At 46.3% G+C, this 19,222-nt stretch overlaps 1 long non-coding RNA gene across 1 annotated transcript in view; it reads left to right on the top strand.

The window, feature by feature from the left end:
• Positions 1 to 19,222, top strand: part of LOC146059120 (uncharacterized) — a 57,884-nt gene that overhangs the window by 13,506 nt on the left and 25,156 nt on the right. The window contains exon 3 of the long non-coding RNA XR_014470158.1: positions 3,063 to 3,333. This is a non-coding gene — a long non-coding RNA (uncharacterized LOC146059120). The remainder of the gene's footprint in view (positions 1 to 3,062; positions 3,334 to 19,222) is intronic.

The raw sequence follows: 19,222 nt of genomic DNA, 5'->3' as shown, positions 1-19,222 counted from the left end.
TCAGAAGAGGAAGTTCAGGTCTTGGCCAAAGGCCTGTCCTTTATTCCATCTACACATATGGATTTGTTCCAATGGAGGGTGGATATCTTCCATTTTAATTGGACATTACGCCTAAAAGATCATTTTGGGAAAACTCGCACTCAAGCCCAGCCTATACCTGAGACTTCAGATATTCCTCTAAAATTAAAGAAGACAGCGCCTAGGTCCAAGTTCGACCCTATTTCAACCAACCCTGCGGTCAAGACTTTCACTCGCCTGATGGAGCAGCAAGGCGAGAACGTACAACAAATTATTTCTGGGACTCCTACAAATCATAACCTTACTCCAGCAGAAAAGGTCGCCCTACAATCTTTGTCAGCCCGCAAAGATATCATCATCTGCGGGGCTGACAAAGGCGGAGCTGTGGTAGTCCTTGGTATTGATGAGTACTGTCGAGAATGTGACCGCTTGCTCAGTGATGAAGTCACTTATGGTAAATTAGATAATGACCCCACTTGGGGCTACAAAGTTGAACTGGACTCTATCCTTTATCAAGCGCTCCGAGAGGGACACATTTCAACAGAATTGAAAAAGGTCCTTACGGTGGAATACCCATGGGTCCCACTTTTTTATACAATTCCCAAGATACACAAGGGTCTTGAGAGCCCCCCTGGTCGTCCCATCATTTCGGCCAGGGGGTCTCTATATCACCCAATTTAAGTGTATCTTGATAGTTTATTGAACCCCTGTGTCCAAGCATTGCCCTCGTACCTGAAGGACACAACATCACTGTTGGTCATTTTGAGGGACTTACATCTGTCTCATGACCTTGCTACCATTACCTGTTTATGCACGGCAGATGTCACCAGCCTCTACACCTGCATCCCGCATGATGCAGGTGTAGAGGCAGTCAAATTGTTACTAACCGATAACCCTTTGTACCTTGGTCCACCCATAGAGCTGTTTGTGAAGTTGCTACATTTGGTGTTAACCAGAAACTATTTTTTGCACAATGGCAATTTCTTCATTCAGCAGTCGGGCGTGGCTATGGGGTCCGCGGTGGCCCCGGCCTATGCTAACACATACATGTATGGTGTAGAACAGCAGCTATTTTTCCAGGGTACTTATCTTGTTGATGGGGTAGTTTTATACTACCGCTATATTGACGATTTACTAGTCTTTTGGTCTAAAAATCCACTACTATTGGACCAACTATTAACAGAACATAACAACACTGGCAGTTTTATCCAGTTTACCTCACACATAGATGCGCATCATGTTCAATTTCTTGATGTCGACATTACCTTCCAGACAGGGCAGTTAACTACAGCCCTGTTTACCAAAAATACTGACAGGAACACCCTGTTGCGCCATAACATCTCCCATCCGTTACCATTGCACAGAGGTCTGCCTTACTCGCAGTTACTGCGAGTGAGGTGCATTACATCAGAAGAAACTGCAGTGCCTGGTGCACTGGATTCTATGGTGGACAAATTTGTCCAGAGGGGTTACCCTCGCTCTTCATTGCTGCCTATACGGGGATAAGGTTGCCCAAATCAGTAGAGATCAGACCCTGCTGCCTAAATTAAAATCAGACACCTTGGAAACTGGCTCCAAGATTCCATGGGTTAACTAATTTTCCATGGATAGCAAAATCACTACATCCCAGGTAAAGAAATGGTGGCCCATAGTCTCTACTGACAAAGATCTTCCTCTGCTGCATAACAGGCATTTAATGCCCAGCTATTCCAGGCAGGCCAATTTGAAGGACCGCCTGGTAAGGCTGGACATTTCAGGCTGGGATAAAGTAGCACCCTCTCATTTCCTTACCAGGAAAAATGGGTGTTTTAGGTGCCTGGGGTGTGCTACCTGTAGGACCATGCAGATAGGCGCATGTTTTAAACACCCACACTCGCAAAGAACCTTTTTTATTAAACATGCATTGACGTGCAGTTCTATGTACGTCATTTATCTACTTACCTGTCCCTGTGGGCTGTCCTATGTGGGGAAAACCCAGCGCAAATTCAAGGAGCGCATAGCCCTACATAGGACAGCCATTAATCAGGCCATTCAATCTGGCCACAGTGACCAGCCCTTTGCGAGACACTGTCTGTCCAAACAACATTCAGTTAATAACATCAGGTCTATCTTAATTGATCATATGTCAAAATCCCCTAGGGGTGGTATCAGGAACAAGGCATTATTACAGAGAGAAAGTAAGTGGATCTACACGCTGGGGACCTTGGCTCCTGGTGGTCTAAATGAGACCCTGGGGCTGCAATGTTTCCTTTAGTATGTTGATCCCTTAAGAACACTCTCATGCTCTTTTGTCTTCTTTGAACTTGACAGTTATATGTGTAGAATTGGTACTGGATCATTGCCTGTTGATTTATCTATTTTTTTATGTTTTTACTCCAACTATTGTGCTTATGGATTTTGGCCATACTCTAACCTGACACAGGAGTTTGACAGTGTCTGGAGGGGTTTGGCCATCATCAGCATTTCTATGCTAGTTGAATGGGCATATATATATATATATATATATATAAGTTTATCTACAACAGCTTTATGTACTTACCTAATATGTCATTTAGGGCCTTATTTTGGTTCATTCTTTCTGACAAAGTCCTTCTTAGATGGGCAAAACCATGTGCACTGCAGGTGGGGCAGATGTAACATGTGCAGAGAGAATTAGATTTGGGTGGGGTTTTACTTCAAAGTGAGATCTATATTGCAGTGTAAAAATAAAGCAGCCAGTATTTTCCCTGCACAGAAACAAAATTACTCACCCAAATCTAATTCTCTCTGCACATGTTACATCTGCCCCCCCTGCAGTGCACATGGTTTTGTCCATCTAAGAAGGATTTTGTCAGAAAGAATGAACCAAAATAAGGCCCTTAGTTTGTTCCTTTTGGCTTTGTGTATGTTTTAATATTTTTCCCAAATATTCACTATTTAGCTATTTATATGTGATGTTTAATATCTAATATGGGTTAAATATGCTTTATTCTTTTTTCCTATTCAGTGTGTTGCATGTCTCATATTAGTTTTTTATTGTTGTGTTTCTTCTTTTATTGTCACAGGCACAGAATCCCGTCTGTGTACACAGGTCACCGCCGCACTTCCGGGTCTGGTTGGCTGGCCGTGAATGTGCTGGTTGGCGGAAGTCTAGTGGTTTACTACTGCGCTCCATCAATACAGACGCTTCCGGCTGGCGGCTCAATACCGCTGTGCAGGCAGAGGGACCTGCTGTTGTCCAGCTATCAGGTGTGGGGGAAGACTTCAGCGGATGGACCTTCCTGTTCCATCCAGCACCATGGAGCATTCCTCGGCCCGGCAGGTGTACGGGATTTTGTGAGTAATCACTGGGGGGGGGGGGGGGGTGGGGGGGGGGGGGGGGAATAATACCTTGTATATTGCTGCACAAATTGGTATACTACATTATATGCATGTAATAAATGGTGGATCTGTTCCTAAAATGCCCTGAAGAATAAACCCACAAGATGCTGGAATTGATGGTCCAGGAGATTGTAGGGGTGGTTCAGATATTTGATCCTTTATCCTTGATAAACCTGCATTTGGGAGAGCAGCGAAACACATTGGTTACCCACAACTGCACCCCCTCTACCATTTGTTGGTGGATCTGAACCAGCCCTACAATTTCCTGTACAATCAATTCCAGCATCTTGTGCATGGTTCCACTGGAAATTCGATTTACATCAATTCACTGTGGGAAAGCACTGCCAGGAATTACCTCCAGTGACTGTGGGACATTTCCAGCAAAACTCTGGTCACCTAACTAGTGAGGATTCGGCATGTACTGGACACCCACACCCCTAATGGCATAATGGGATTTACAAATAATACCCTTCAATCAGACCCAATTCAAACAGGAGCGACTCCTAAATTGGAGTGGACTAAACACCATATCCCAGGAGTGGTAAATATACCAGCACCTTGTACTAGCAAGACGGGACTGTTTATTCTCAAGGGCATTTTAGACAGAGCCACCATTTATTATATGCATATAGTATACCAATTTGTGCAGTACTATACAAGGTATTATTCCTTTTAACACTAAATGCTTATCAATGTATTGTCATTGGCCAATAATATATTCTTATATATATTTTTTTAATTCATTTTATATAATAAAATCAACCCGACACTGCAGCAGCTGTTAAGAAGCAACAACTGTCAAGCGCCCCCAGATAGATATCCCTAGGAGTGTCCATTTATCCCCCCCTTTCAGCACCTATCAGTGCTATAGTCACCTGCAAGGCAAATAGCTATTTTTGTCCCATTTAGCCATTGCCCCTGATTGTACCCTGCTGTATGTGTGTGTGTGTGTGTGTGTGTGTGTGTGTGGCACTATGGCATCTATCTCCTAAGTTGATATTCAATGTAACCCAGGGGGGAGACAAAGGGGCCCATTTATCATATAATATGTGTGTCTAATTCCCCGTTTTGGAGGGTTAGCTGCAAATATAAAATACCTCCAAAATGTAAGATGGAAGGACCACAGCGGGAATCGATGATAATCCCTCCTGCCCCAGCAGCAGTTGCATTTCCCATAGGTCTCTATGGGGAGATGCGATGCTCCCCGATGTATCAATATCAGGCAGCATCACATCAGGTCACATGGTTACAACCATTCTAAGATGGTGGTCAGGGCTGCTGCCACGATTTTTGGGCCCGGGACTGATTTGCCCCCACCCCCCATCCCTACCTTAAGGCCGGGGTAGCTGGCGGCTCCTCTCTTCTCACAGGTGCGTGCAGTTGAGAAGTTCCCAGTTCCCCAGCTCACAGTACAGTTTAGAAAATCCCGGACCAACTGCCAAGTCCAAAGAAGTGCAGCTTGCAGCAAGGCCTGTTTCGTTTGTCACGCATAGCCTGACGTCATCACATCACACTGCGCGGTGGGTGCTTCCTATGCCGCAATTCACAGTCACAATGTCCTGCTGTGGCCCGCAATGAAGTCGGAGCCGGGCAGGCTCACTGCCGTGCCCGGCTGCTTAGTAAACGACCACTGGATGGCGGAAGAATGAGGCGGCGGGCGGTGTACAAGGAAACTGTAGGGACGGGCGTACTGCTGGGGATAGAGCTGCCCGGGGCTCTACCAGAGCGGCGGGGCCCGGGACTCAAGTACCCCCAAACCCCCCTGTCGGCTGTCCTTGGTGGTAGCCCATTATAGCCTAAAGGCTACTTACCACATCGCTGGCGGGGCAGTGCAGTTAGCACTAATGACGCAAGCGTGGACTCCCTGGCACCCGGCTGAGCAGTTTGCAGGGGTGGCTACTTTTTGGAGCATTTGTCCATGCCTCTGCTAGTTACTGTGTACCACTGATAGATCCCATATTGCTGGATGGTAAGATCCCACCCAGACAATATTGTATATACTTAGTAAATGGACCCCTATGCATTAAAGCAGGCATGTCCAACGTTGGCCCTCCAGATGTTGTGAAACTACACATCCCAGCATGCTTTGCCACAGTTTTGCTATTAGAGAATGCTAAAACTATTACAAAGCATGCTGGGATGTGTAGTTTCAAAACATCTGGAGGGCCAACGTTGGACATGCCTGCATTAAAGCATCAGTCTCAGTCACCTCTGGGGCTCAGTGTAGCTCAAACTTGCCTACCATCCTGGGATGGCCAGGCAATCCCCTGCAATGCCATCAGTCTCCCTCACCCCCACCCCCCCTCCATGGCTCCATGTGATGTAAATGCATCATCATAGCCCCCCCCCCCCCCCCCACCGCTGTGCAATGCCTATTATACTGGCATTGCATGGAAAGGAGCATGGCCACGCCCCCCCATGCAGAACATTACCATGAGCCCCACCCCAATCACAACACCTTTACATTTAGATGGTGAAACAACACCCCACCTCTTTTTTTTAAAAAATAGACAAGCATGTTATCCAGGGGTGGGGGAACTTATTTCTCTATGTCACCTACAGTGGTGCAAGTAGTATTTTTTTCTTGGTGGTACTGATAGCCTCCACCAAAAATGGGCGTGACCATGTGTCATGAGGGGTCGTGGTCACACAAAGCTAGAGGAGTGACTAAATGACAATAGTGGTGTGGCATCAGGAGACAGGGAATGAGAAACAGGGAAGCTGCCCGGCTCTCCCCCAAGCTCTTGCTTGGGAGAGAGCCGGGCAGCTTGTACTTACAATTACGGAGCCTGCTCTTCATGCTTTCGGCACCGCTGATACCTGTCAGTGTGACAGGCTAAATCAGCAGTAGCCGGTAGCTGCATACAGCACCAATCATAATGCAGATGCATTATATTTAGACAAAATAAAAATAGAATTGACAGTGGGTCAGGGTGTAAGTGGTACTGCGTACCTGCAACATATTTCTTACAGGTACTCCGTACCACGCCGTACCCCCTTACTTGCAACACTGGTCACCTAATTACCCCCCTCCCCCCATTAGGCAGAGACAGGGCCAGTGGTTATTGGCATCCCCCTACAATGCTTTTCTGTGAGAATTACTGTGCAGGGCCAATGTGGAGGTTTATTTTTTTATTTATTTATTAACAGTTTCTTATATAGCGCAGCATATTCCGTTGCGCTTTACAATAGCAGACAGTGATACAACAAAACAGGGTATTTACAGACAGTCAAAATGTAGGAGGGCCCTGCTCGCAAGCTTACAATCTATAGGGAAATAGGCATTGATACATAAGGATAGATACTGTATTCTTTATTGCATCAATTCCACCAGAACGCAAGGTTCTATGACTGGTTCTGGAATTTGATAAGCTTGCCTGAAGAGATGAGTTTTAAGGGAACGCTTATAGGTTTGGAGACTCTAGGAGAGTCTTATTGTGCTTGGGAGGGCATTCCACAGAGTGGGCGCAGCCCGAAGAAGAGAGATGAGAGACGCAGATCTTGGGAGGAGGTTACAATGTTCCACCTCACCATTAGAGGTCGTGGAACTCTGAGGGGTTTATTCTAGTACATTCTTTCTGACTAAATCCTTCTTAGATGGACAAAACCATGTGCACTGCAGGGGGGGCAGATGTAACATGTGCAGATAGAATTAGATTTGGGTGAGTTATTTTGTTTCTGTGCAGGGAAAATACTGACTGCTTTATTTTACACTGCAATATAGATCTCACTTTGAAGAAAAACCCCACCCAAATCTAATTCTCTCTGCACAAGTTACATCTGCCCCACCTGCAGTGCACATGGTTTTGTCCATCTAAGAAGGATTTTGTCAGAAAGAATGAACTAGAATATCCCCCAGTTCCACCCCGTTCCACCTCCCTTTAACCCCTGCTTATAGCCCACAGTACTGTACAAACCTACCATATTCTTGTTATTGCAAATTACAATATCACAACTATTTAACCCTTTGAGTGCCAAAATCTCTGCAAAATATTGGCTAAAATTTATGCCAGCGTCACTCACACTTCAAAGAAAAAATGTTGAGTAAAAAAGATAGGGGGTGACATTCTATGGGATGTGTGTTTTTTGGCGAAATTTTCGCAAAAACGGGCGAAATCCCGTTTTCGCATATTTAATGAGATGCGAAAAACGGCAAAAGTCGCAGATTTTAACTCGCGCCGGAACTCGCATCCAGATGTTTTCCCATTGAAAAGTATACAAATCTCATATTTAATGAGATGCGAATTTGGGAAATGTGTCTTAAATTCGCCAAAAAATCTGACCAGGTTCTGATATGTGAGTTGGCCAGAACCCTGCACAGATTGCTTTATAGAGGAGAACTACAAGTACCAGCAGACCTCCCCGCAGGCTGGGACTTGGAGAACCACAAGTCCCAGCATGCGGGGCATTAATGGGCCCGCTGGGACTTGTAGTACACCTGTAAAAAAGAATGTTAAAAGAAAACACACACAAACAGAGAAGTAAAACTTTATTACATACACATCCACACACCTCACTTTTACACCCACATACTCACCGATCCAGGATCCAGTGCTGGTCTCCCTTCTGCAGAGCCGGCTACCCCCGCACTGACAGTGAGGTGTGTGGATGTGTATGTAATAAAGTTTTACTTCTCTGTGTGTGTGTTTTCTTTTAACATTATTTTTACAGGTGGACTACAAGTCCCAGCGGGCCCATTAATGCCCCGCATGCTGGGACTTGTGGTTCTCCAAGTCCCAGCCTGCGGGGGAGGTCTGCTGGTACTTCTCCTGTATAAAGCAATGTTAGGATTGAAAGATTTAACCCCATCAGGCCAGCGTCCACTGGCCAGGGACGCCGGTGACAGCCCCGAGCTTCAGCCCTGGACGGGTGAAGCCTGGGGGGGGGGGGGGCTTTATTGGGGGGGTCCCCACTCCTCCAGGTACCCCGTCCAAGGCTGACCAGCCACGGTGCTCATGGTACGGCCGGGGGACCTTATGTAAAAAGTGTCCCTTGGCTGTGGCATGACACTGCGGGCTGTTGGAGCCCGGTGCTGGTTTCAAAATACGAGGGACCCCCAGATTTTTTGTCCCCCCGTATTTTTGGAACCAGGACCGGTCCAAGAGTCCGGGGCTGGTTTCAGAAATACGGTGGACCCCTACGCTTTTTGTCCCTCGTATTTTTGGAACCAGGTCCGGCTCAATGAGCCCGGGGCTGGTTATGTTCAGGAGGGGGACCCCACGCAATTTTTTTTTTTTTATACAAACCCAAAATCGCACATAAGCTCAAATTCGCACATTTTCATGCCTAAAATCGCACATTTTCATGCCTAAAAATCGCCCATTATCGCACTCAATCGCACTTTTCTTGCCGGAACACGCACCTTATTAAATATGCGAATCCAAGGCAAAAATGCGATGTAAAAAAAGTGCGATAATGGGCGAAAAACTGACGTGCGAAAAACTCTCATCCCATAGAATGTCACCCTATATGTCCTATAAACATTAACATAGAAACATAGAATTTGGCGGCAGATAAGAACCACTTGGCCCATCTAGTCTGCCCCTTTTTTTAAACATGTTACCTCAAACCATATTTGATCCTTATTTTTTTGTAAGGATTTCAATATGCTTATCCCAAGCATGTTTAAATTGTACTTCTGTATTTGCGTCTACCACCTCTGATGGTAGGCTATTCCACTTATCTACTACTCTTTCTGTGAAAAAATTCTTCCTCACATTTCCCCTGAATCTTCCCCCCTCTAGTTTCAGTGCATGTCCTCGTGTTCTGTTGCTCCTCTTCCTGTGAAGAATGTCTCCCACCTGTACCTTGTTAAAACCCTTGATATATTTGAAAGTTTCTATCATGTCCCCCCTTTCCCTTCTCTGCTCTAAAGTATACATATTAAGATCTTTTAGTCTTTCCTGGTACGTTTTGTGATGTAGGCCATGCACCATTTTAGTTGCTCTTCTTTGTACAGTCTCTAATGTATTTATATCCTTCTGTAGATATGGCCTCCAGAACTGAACACAATACTCTAGGTGAGGTCGTAACAATGACCTATACAGTGGCATTATTACTTCTTTCTTTCTACTGCTGATACCTCTCCCTATGCAACCAAGCATCTGACTTGCCTTCTTCAATGCTTTGTTACATTGCCTACCTGCTTTTAAGTCCCCTGAAATAGTGACACCTAGATCCCTCTCTTCCTCAGTAGTTTCCATTATAGTGCCATTTATACTATATTGAGTCTTTGGAATTCTGAGACCCAAGTGCATGATTTTGCATTTTTGGGCATTAAACTGTAGTTGCCATTCTCTTGACCATTTCTCTAATCTACCTAGATCCTCAATCATTTGTTTTACCCCTCCTGGTGTGTCTACCCTGTTGCATACCTTTGTGTCATCTGCAAAAAGGCACATTTTACCCTCAATTCCATTTGCAATATCACCAATAAAGATATTAAAAAGCACCAGTCCAAGTACAGATCCCTGGGGTACTCCACTTGTAACCTTTCCCTCCTTTGACTGTACGTTTACTACAACTCTCTGTTTTCTGTCCTGCAACCACGCTCTTATCCATTCAACTATCTTAGAATCCAATCCCAAGCTTTCAAGTTTATTTAACAGTCTGCGATGTGGGACAGTGTCAAAAGCTTTACTAAAGTCTAGATAAGCTACATCTACAGCCCCACCTTGATCTATTACTTTAGTCACCCAGTCAAAAAAGTCAATAAGATTTGTTTGAGATGATCTTCCCCCCAGTAAACCCATGCTGTTTTGGATCCTGTAAATTGCTGGTTTTGAGATATTCTACAACTCTTTGTTTTAAGAGTGTTTCCATCAATTTCCCTACTACTGATGTAAGGCTCACTGGTCAATAGTTGCTTACCTCTTCCTTGCTTCCACTTTTGTGCAGTGGGACTACATTCGCTGTTTTCCAGTCCTCTGGGATTACTCCAGTAGCTAGTGACTGGTTGAATAATTCTGTTATTGGTTTTACCAGCTCCCCTTTAAGCTCTTTTAGTATCCTTGGATGTATCCCATCTGGCCCCATTGTTTTAGCCACTTTCAGTTTTGAGAGTTCTGTGAGGACTTTCTCCTCTGTAAATGTACTTGTCTCTCCCTCAGGTTTCTGACTATTCTTGCAACTTAACTGTGGCCCCTTTTCCTCTCTTTCAGCAGTGAATACTGAGCAGAAATAATTATTAATATTATCTGCTATTACATTGTCCCCCTCAAGAAAACTTCCACTTTCTGTCTTCAGTCTAATTATTCCACTTTTTGTTTTTCTCCTTTCACTTATATACCTAAAAAAAGTTTTCCCCCCTTTACCCACTGACTGGGCCATTTTCTCTTCAGCCTGTGCTTTTGCACATCTGATTACCTTCTTAGCCTCCTTCTGTCTAACAAGATACACCTCTTTGTCCTCATTCTTCTGCGTCTGCCTAAATTTCTTAAAGGCCAACTTTTTTGCTTTCACAATACTTGCTACTTCTTTTGCAAACCACAATGGCTTTCTTTTTCTTGTGTTTTTCCTAACTCTTTTGACACAAAGTTCTGTTGCTTTTAGAATTGCACTTTTTAATTGTTCCCACTTATCCTGCACTCCTTCCAAGTTCTTCCACTCTGCCAAAGAATCCCTTACAGAGTTTCCCATCTCTACAAAATCAGCCTTCCTAAAATCTAACACCTTTGTTTTTGTGTGCGATGAGTCAGTCTCTGTCTTTATTTTGAACCATACTGCTTGATGGTCACTGGATCCCAGATTTTCACCCACATTTATGTCAGATATTCTGTCACCATTTGTAAGTATTAAGTCTAATATTGCGTCCTTACGAGTGGGCTCCCTCACCAATTGCTGGAGGGATGCTTCTTGCAAGGAATTCAGCATGTCCCTACTTCTGGTGGAACTTGCAACAGGCAGCTCCCAGTTTACATCAGGTAGATTAAAGTCTCATGATTATCACCTCTCCTTTTAATGCCATTTTATTGATGTCCAGGTCATTATAATGAATACAAATGTTTGCTTGGCAATTTTACATCTATTTTGACAAATTCACTTGGCACTCACATGGTTAACATGAGTAAGGGTCAGACTAATACGAGTAAGGGTCAGACTAATACGAGTAAGGGTCAGACTAACACGAGTAAGGGTCAGACGAATACAGTAAGGGTCAGACTAACACGAGTAAGGGTCAGACTAACATGAGTAAGGGTCAGACTAATACAGTAGTACAATGGGAAACATTCACAATAGTAAGTGGAAAATAACACAGCAGACACTGATTGATTTGTCTTACTTTTTATTGGTGAAACCACAGATAGATACATATATACATTCATCTGTATGTGAGTGTATTACAAATAATAGGCCGCTCAACGGACCAAATGACTCCTCAGAAAGGGAAAGCAAAATGATATGTATCAAACTTGCTGGATATGGAGAGAGGGAGTTGTGAAGACAGAGATTGGGGGTAGGGGATTACCCGTCAACGGGACAGGTTTCGGTAGGGGGATTTGCTGTCAACAGGACAACAGGACATGTCAACAGGACATGCTTTAAACATTCATTATAAAAGTTGCATAAACTTCAACGATTCGAGTTTTATGCTCATAACAATCAATATCAATTTAGAATTTGACTCAGTGAGTCCGATGTCCAGGGTCTGGTCTTATATATCCACCCTGGGCATCCCATCCTCCTCGTCCTGGCACAGGAAGCCCACAGAGACAGGCTTGTAGTAGATGTCCGTCCTATAAATAAAAACCTTGATCAGTGACTGTTATTGTGAAGACACAAACGTTTCCCATGTACAAGTCATGTCATTATTCCCTGGCCTGCTGCTATCCAGCACCTGCACCATGTTACTGGGCCTTACTGACTACATTTATCTGTACCTACCAGGGGGAGGAGTCTCTGCTCGCACAAGAGCCGGTGCTGTTATCTGATGGGGTTTCCACCAGTTCCATTAGCTCTGAACAGCTGCCGCTGCTGCTACCAGAGGAATCCATAGATGTCGTATCATCTGAAAATGACAGCCAGAATTCAATTGGTTGCTATGGGCAACATCACCTCTTTTCATTGTAGTAAATGTACCTGTACTGTCTATGGGATCTATGTAATAGGTTGTGAGTTCTGTGCAAAGGCACAATTTCCACTGTGTAAATTTAAAGCAGTATAATGTATAAGGGAGAATCAGGCTGTGAGATTAACAAACTCCTGTCCCTTCACATAACTCCAAACTTATTACATATATACTAGTTACCTGCCTGTCACAGAACTCCCAGCTTATTACATATATACTAGTTACCTGCCTGTCACAGAACACCCAGTTTATTACATATATACTAGTTACCTGCCTGTCACAGAACCCCCAGCTTATTGCATATATACTAGTTACCTGCCTGTCACAGAACTCCCTGCTTATTACATACAGATGGGGCAGGCCTCTTCTTTGCTGGCGAATCGCCAGAACGTCACCGCTTGCAATCCGCCAGCAGCCTAGCTCACCATCTGACTGAGACGCGCGTGCGTCTCACGAGCATGCGCGTCTCACGTGCGTCTCAATCTCCGTCGGCGGGGCGACGGGAACCCTGTCCGTCTCCGCTTCAGAGAGATGGACAGGGTTAGGGGGGGGGGTGCGGGCAGGCGGCGGGGACCCCGGTTGACCGCCGACGAGCCAGCGGTGACCCGGGGGAAGCGCAGTCGGAAGCCTCTCATGCGCGCGCATCCCCTTCTCGCTATACAGATGGCGCTGGCGGGGGATGGCGGCTGGCGTCGCCATCGCCATCCCCTGCAAAGATGGGACCTGCCCCATCTGTATATTCTAGTTACCTGCCTGTCACAGAACTCCCAGTCTTTTACATATACTGTATACAAGTAACCAGCCTGTCACAGAACTCCCAGCCTATTACGTACTGTATATAATAGTTACCTGCCTGTCACAGAACTCCCAGTCTGTTACATATATACTAGTTACCTGCCTGTAACAGAATTCCCAGCTTAATAAATATATACTAGTTACCTGCCTGTCACAGAAATCCTAGCTTAGTACATGTATACTAGTTACCAGCCTGTCACACTGACGGAACATAACAGTGATGTCAGCACCACCTGAGCATGTGCCCGAACAAAGCAACACTATAATTAGACAAGTGATCAGAAACAAGCAGCCCATGCATAACACATGGGGAACCTTACATCCAGCCCGTTCATAACACCTGGGGAACCTTACATCCAGCCCGTACATAACACCTGGGGAAGATTACATCCAGCCCGTACATGACACCTGAGGAATCTTACATCCAGCCCATACATAACACCTGGGGAATCTTACATCCGGCCCGTACATAACACCTGGGGAAGCTTACAACCAGCCCTTACATAACACCTGAGGAAGCTTACATCCGGCCCGTACATAACACCTGGGGAAGCTTACATCCAGCCCATACATAACACCTGGGGAAGCTTACATTACATAACACCTGGGGAAGCTTACAACCAGCCCTTACATAACACCTGGGGAAGCTTACATCCGGCCTGTACATAACACCTGGGGAAGCTTACAGCCAGCCCTTACATAACACCTGGGGAAGCTTACATCCAGCCCGTACATAACACCTGGGGAATCTCACATCCGGCCCGTACATAACACCTGGGGAAGCTTACAACCAGACCTTACATAACACCTGGGGAAGCTTACAACCAGCCCTTACATAACACCTGGGGAAGCTTACATCCGGCCTGTACATAACACCTTGGGAAGCTTACATCCAGCCCGTACATAACCCCTGGGGAAGCTTACCTGCACCGAACAGGAAAAACGCTACTCTCTCCGATATAATAGCATTCACCGCTGCTACGACTGCAGCATCTGGTGGTGGAGGTGATGATGCTGAGAGGGGCCCTATGGTGTTGCTGCTGCTGGTTTCAGAATCAACACTGCTGGTTTCAGATTCACAGCTGTTACTGTCCGAAGAATCGGTACACATTTCTAGAAAGTGATAGACAGAATCAGATTGCTTGTTATGGGCAACATCCTGGGGAATCTCACATCCAGTCCATACTTAACACCTGGGGAGGTTTACATCCAGCCCGTACATAACACTTGGGGAAGCTTAAATCCAGCCCCTAAATAACACCTGAGGAAGCTTACATCCAGCCCATCCATATAACCTGGGGAAGCTTTCATCCAGCCCGTACATACAGTATAACCTGGAAAAGCTTACATCCAGAGTGTACATAACACCTGGGGAAGCTTACATCCAGCCCGTACTTAACACCTGGGGAAGTTTACATCCAGCCCATCCATATAACCTGGGGAAACTTACATCCAGCCCATACATAACACCTGGGGAAGCTTACATCCAGCCCATACATAACACCTGGGGAAGCTTACATCCAGCCCGTACTTAACACCTGGGGAAGTTTACATACTGTACAGCCCGTACATAACACCTGGGGAAGCTTACATCCAGCCCGTACATAACACCTGGGGAAGCTTACATCCAGCCCGTACATATAACCTAGGAAAGCTTACATCCAGCCCGTATATAGCACATGGGAAAACTGGCATCCAGCCCATACATAACACCAGGGGAAGCTAACATCCAGCCCGTACATAACACCCAGGGAAGCTTACATCCAGCCCATACATAACACCTGGGAAAACTTACATCCAGCCTGCACATAACATCTGGGGAAGCTTACATCTGGCCCGTACATAACACCTGGGGAAGGTTACATCCAGCCCATACATAACACCTGGGGAAGCTTACATCTGGCCCGTACATAACACTTGAGGAAGTTTACATCCAGCCCGTACATAACACCTGGGAAAACTTACATCCAGCCTGTACAAAACACCTGGGAAAGCTTACATCCAGCCCATAAATAACACCTGGGGAAGCTTACATCCAGCCCATACATAACACCTGGGGAAGCTTACATCCAGCCCGTACATATATCCTGGGGAAGCTTACATCCAGCCTGTACATAACACCTGGGGAAGCTTACATCCAGCCCGTACATAACACCTGGGGAATCTAACATCCAGCCCGTACACAACACCTTGGGACGCTTACATCCAGCCTGTACATACCACATGGGGAATCTTACATCCAGCCCGTACTTAACATCCTGGGGAATCTCACATCCAGCCCTTAACACCTGGTGAAGCTTACATCCAGCCCGTGCATAACACATGGGGAAGCTTACATCCAGCCCGTACATAACACCTGGGGAAGCTTACATCCAGCCCAAACATAACACCTGGGGAAGCTTACATCCAGCCCGTACATAACACCTGGGGACGCTTACCTCCAGCCCATACATAACACCTGGGGAAGCTTACATCCAGCCCTTATATAACACCTGGGGAAGCTTACATCCAGCCCGTACATAACACCTAGGAAAGCTTACATCCAGCCCGTACATAACACCTGGGGAAGCTTACATCCAGCCCGTATATAACACCTGGGGAAGCTTACATCCAGCCCATACATAACACCTGGGGAAGCTTACATCCAGCCCATACATAACACCTGGGGAAACTTACATCCAGCCCATACATAACACCTGGGGAAGCTTACATCCAGCCCGTACATAACACCTGGGGAAGCTTACATCCAGCCCGTACATAACACATGATGAAGATTACATCCAGCTCGTATATAACACCTGGGGAAGATTACATCAAGCCCATATATAACACCTGGGGAAGCTTACATCCAGCCCGTACATAACACCTGGGGAAGCTTACATCCAGCCCGTACATAACACCTGGGGAAGCTTACCCTCGCTGGGCAGGTAGATGTCGTCCTGCGCCAGAGGTGTGCCCACCTTCACAGTAATGGGCTGGACCATGTCCTCCTGCGTCAGAGGTTTGGCCACCACAAGTAGAGGAGTGGTGCCACTGGTAGTGGGGGGCTTCACAGCACTCATGGGCTGGACCATGATCCTCCTCACTTTAACAGACTTGCCTGTCTATAAGGAGCAGAGGAAGAGACACCATGAGCTGTGACTACATAACGCTACATAACAGTGCAGTCACTTTCTACCATAGAAGCTATAGAACAGATCAGGGCAGTGGAATCAGCTGGGGATACGGGACCATTTGTCTACAACAAGAAGATAGACAGCCATTAGGTCGACACCATTAGTTCGACAACTCAATAGGTCGACATGCTTTTAGGTCGACATACCATTAGGTCGACATATCATTAGGTCAACATGTCATTAGGTCGACATGCCATTAGGTCGACACTGCCATTAGGCCGACAGTGTCTAGGTCGACAGTCAAAAGGTCGACATGTTTTTTTTCACTGTTTTTTTTACCCAAATGTCGACACAGTCAACATGGACATAGTTTGAAGTGAACCGCAGCCCCTCGCATTGCTCGCTTCGCTCGCAATGCTTCGGGCACGGTGCCTCGCTACACTCGGCACACTATTATAATCTAACTCCACACCCTAGTGAATGGTAGGGCATGAAATACCGCCTGTCGGCACATGTCGGCTCAAAAAACAGTGAAAAAAACCGTCGACCTTTTGACTGTCGACCCAGACACTGTCGACCTAATGGCAGTGTTGACCTAATGGCATGTCAACCTAATGACATGTCGACCTAATGGTATGTCGACCTAATGGTATGTCGACCTAAAATCATGTCGACCTATTGAGTTGTCGAACTATTGGTGTCGACCTAATGACTGTCTATCTTCTTGTTGTAGACAAATAGTCCGGATACCATCAGCTGGAGCATCACCATTGTGGCTTATAATTTTTTGTTATAACTGTTAGTACCAATGTCAGCAGTTATAATTAGATTATAGCAATGTATAATGATGGAGATTAGATCCGCTCAGCTTTTTTTTAACTGTATTTTCACTAAATTTCATATAGTGTAACTAACATATAACCATTGTTAGTGTAACAGTCACTGGAGAGTACAAAGTGACTACCAGGGGTTTGCACTATCACACAAAAGGGGGGTACCCAGCAACTTCAAACCTGCCCCCCCCCCCCCCCCCCCCAGTTTTTCTTCTAAACATCTGCACTCGGACCGGCATAGCCCCAACCCTCACAGCATAATTTCATGAGTAGCGGGTCTATGGTGAGGGGAAGGGTATAATATGACATCATTCAAAAGAATTCCATCATTTTTTCCCCACCCCTTCACACAGACCTGGGAATTGTGGCATTATGCAAGGAATGGGTGGAGTCTAACAATGAAAACTGTCTCGGCCTGACCTCATCCTCACCTGAGCTACAGTAACAGTGAGTGTGTTAGTGACTATGGGGCAGATGTATTAAGCCTTAACAAGAGATAAATGCAAGGGTGATACAGAGAGATAAACAGCCAGCCAATCAGCTCCTTACTGACTTTTTTCAAACACAGCCTGTAATATGGACTTTAGCAGCTGATGTGGCTGGATGTTTATCTCTTTTTATCACCCTTGCATTTATCTCATGTTAAGGCTTAATACTTCTGCCCCATTATCTCCTATATATTTAACCAGATCTGTCAATCACTGTGTGTATAATGCTGGGAGGAGTTACACCCTCCGCCCCCCTCCCAGCGTTATACACACACCGGTCCCGGGCTAATAGCCTATTAGTGCAGATCGCCCCTCCCCAATTTCTCCTCAGGAACATAAACCTGAGCAGCCATTGTGGATGCTTGCATTGCTCCTGCTCATCTGCCTTATCGTCGCCCACCTGACAGTCTCCCTCCTCCCTGAATCTCCGTAATCTCCCACCAGCATGTCCCCCTGCACCCCCTCCCAGCTCCTGGGAGCATCTATGGCTGCACTCCCCCCGCAGATCTCCCGGCAACACCTCCACACCCCCAGCACAGCTCAGTGCGCAGGGGGATAATGCAGCCGCTCTTGTCCCACTGGGAGCTAGCTCTTCTGGGCTCCCAGTGGCCGGCTCTGCTCCCTCTGCCTTGCCGCAGCCCAGGCAGGGGTCTATGCTGCGTACAGCTTTCTCCTCTTCCCCCCTCCCCGATGGCCAGAGCTTATGCGGCGCCGCCTAGGCTACACTTCTGCTGCCTCGCTGCAGCCACCGACAACAGTCCGGGGCTGCAGCGTACAGAAGCCCAGGTTGGTGCCCCCCTTCTCCAGCGCACAGGGGGGGTTGCACCTTGCTACAGGCACTTCATGTGATCCGAAGCCGTCTGTGTAATCTCCCCCTGGGCGCCGCACAATTGTCGGGGTGGCAGACTCCAAATGGCAGCACATAGCCAGTTTCCTAGGGATGGCCATCGCTGCCTTTGCCATCGATGGTTGCCATCGATGGCAGAAGTGCAACTGGCCATCGATAGTGTAGAAATGTTCATTTGATGACCATCAATGTTTTACATATCGATGGTCATCTATTTTCTTTGATTCGTCTGTGGGCCAATCAAAATGTGGGGGTGGGGCTTTGCTCTGTGGGGGTGGGGCTTTGATCCGAAGCCGCCTGTGTAATCTCCCCCTGGGCGCCGCACAATTGTCGGGGTGGCAGACTCCAAATGGCAGCACACAGCCAGTTTCCTAGGGATGGCCATTGCTGCCTTTGCCATCGATGGTTGCCATCGATGGCAGAAGTGCAAATGGCCATCGATAGTGTAGAAATGTTCATTTGATGACCATCAATGTTTTACATATCGATGGTCATCTATTTTCTTTGATTGGTCTGTGGGCCAATCAAAATGTGGGGGTGGGGCTTTGCTCCGTGTCCCGGCACCTTGGGGAAAAAGCAAAAACGAAACTATTCATTTAAGCTGGACATCAATGGTGGGAAACCATCTGGTTCTCCCACATCGATGGCAAAACTATTAGACATTGGCCATTAACAATCAATGATTTCTAACCAGTGGT

Source organism: Crinia signifera, chromosome 2 (genome assembly GCF_055691185.1).
Source record: "Crinia signifera chromosome 2, ASM5569118v1, whole genome shotgun sequence".
In the NCBI taxonomy this organism is placed as follows: domain Eukaryota; kingdom Metazoa; phylum Chordata; class Amphibia; order Anura; family Myobatrachidae; genus Crinia; species Crinia signifera.
The sequence above is the reverse complement of the archived record's forward strand: the minus strand, read 5'-3'. Positions and strand labels throughout refer to the sequence as shown.